The sequence below is a fragment of the Notamacropus eugenii genome, chromosome 4 (assembly GCF_028372415.1).
Source record: "Notamacropus eugenii isolate mMacEug1 chromosome 4, mMacEug1.pri_v2, whole genome shotgun sequence".
NCBI lineage: Eukaryota > Metazoa > Chordata > Mammalia > Diprotodontia > Macropodidae > Notamacropus > Notamacropus eugenii.
Window position 1 is genome coordinate 109,187,784 of NC_092875.1, and position 2,049 is coordinate 109,189,832.

The following is a 2,049-nucleotide window of genomic DNA, read 5'->3' on the forward strand; positions in this document are numbered from 1 at the left end:
AAAACCCTGGATGGCGTTTACACAGAGGAGGTTGCCATAGGCTACTCACACTCCTTGATCAATGCCAGGGACCAGAACAAGACAGAAAATGAAAAGAAACAAAAAATCCCTGAGTATAATCCCCCACACTCTCCTGATGCTGGGGGCAGCAAGGCTGCCAGTAGTCTCTCCAGGCCCCTCTAGGCAGTTGACATTGGCAATGTGCCCCAGAACGCAAAGAAGGCAAGAAGAGATTTCTCAGTGAAAGGTAGCCTGAAGTTCCTATTCCTTAGTCTTCCCAGGTTCCCTTTTATAGGCAAATTCACAGTCAACTACCTTTTTACTCCAGCATCTTCAAAGCATTTCTTGCCCATTTTCTCTCTTTTCTCCCTTTCCCTAAGGCAAAAGTTCAATTAAAATATTTGCTTCTAGGATTCCTAAAAAACCAAAACGAAGTAAAAGAAAACAACCTCCTTCTCCCAAGAGCACCCTTTTAAAAATCCCTGCTTTCAAGAACGTCATTATAAAAAAAAAAAAAAAGACTCCCTCTTGCAAAAGCATCCTCCTGCTCCAAGTGGAAACAGATTCCAGAGAGGCTCCTTGCAAGTAAATACATCTATACATACAAGATTTGCTTTCATATCGACTGCAGCAATGACATCTTGCAGGGCTAGCTGTTGTGCTAACAGCCTAACAACTGAATTTTGATGGAGTTTCCTAAGTAGTCAGTTTCATCCAGAACAGGTATTATGTCATATGAAGAATGTACTAAGCCTTTTCCAAAGCGTTAAAACCCAGAACTGACTTACGCCAGAATCCATGGCTGCCAATATCCTGAGAGGTTTAAGGGATCTTGAAAGACAGCTGAACTCAAAATCTATGCTCCTCTCCGCCAGCTAAACGATTTCAACCTGTTATTTTTCGGGTGTCACAATCAATATTGGAAGGAAAACCCAAATTCCTGCGAACTAATTCATGTAACTCATCAACAAAGAGACTTTTGAACAATACCCTCAATTGGTGAGAAGCGCAGGGAAGGGGAATGGCTGAGGTTCCCTACTAAAACAGCGCTTGAATCGCACTCACTGTTTGATTCTGGGCCAGAGCCACCCTTCCCGACCTCTCCATCTTCATCTCCACTAATCAGCACTTGGTCTGTCCTCCATTCACGCACCAGCCACCTGTCAGACACACCTGGCCGCCCGCCTCCTCCCCCTCCACCGCAGCCCCAACCTCAGCTCCACTCCTTGCCCAGCCTCCACCTCCATCATGACAACATCGACCCCCTCTCAGGTACAGCATACTTACCACGAGGACACGGAGGCCGCCATCAACGGCCAGATCAACCTGGAGCTCTACGCCTCCTACGTCTATATGTCCATGTCTTATTACTTCGAAGGTGATGATGCAGCGTTGAAGAACTTTGCCAAGTACTTCCTCCACCAGTTCCAGGAGGAGAGGGAGCACGCTGAGAAGCTGATGAAACTCCAGAACAAGTCCAACGACAGCATCTTCCTGCAAGACATCAAGAAACAATCCCCAGAACAATGGGAAAATGGGCTACATGCAATGGAGTGTGTGTGCTCTGCCTTTGGAAAAAAAATGTTAGTCAGTAGTTACTGGAACTACACAAGCTGGCAAATGACAAGAATGCCCCCATTTATGAGATTTTATTGAAACTCACTACCTGAATGAATAGTTAAAGTCCATCACACAACTGGGAGATCATGTTACCAACCTGGGTGAAATGGGGGCCCCCAATTCTGGCCTGACAGAATATCTTTTTGACAACCACACCCTTGGAGACAGTGACTAGGAGAGCTAAGCCACACCTGGCTTCCCCACCTCTGGGAACTGTGGGCATGACTCCTACTGCCTTTCAGTGCATACATATTTTGGTTATGTGATCATAATCTGTACCAAAAAATTACTACAATTTACATCCCAATAAACTGACCTGATCCTGATGAAAAAAAAAAAAACCGAAAAACAAACCAATACTGCCAGTCAATAGTAATTTCGAACGTTTGAAGATCACCACTATGGTGAAGATCCTCTATGAAGACCTGA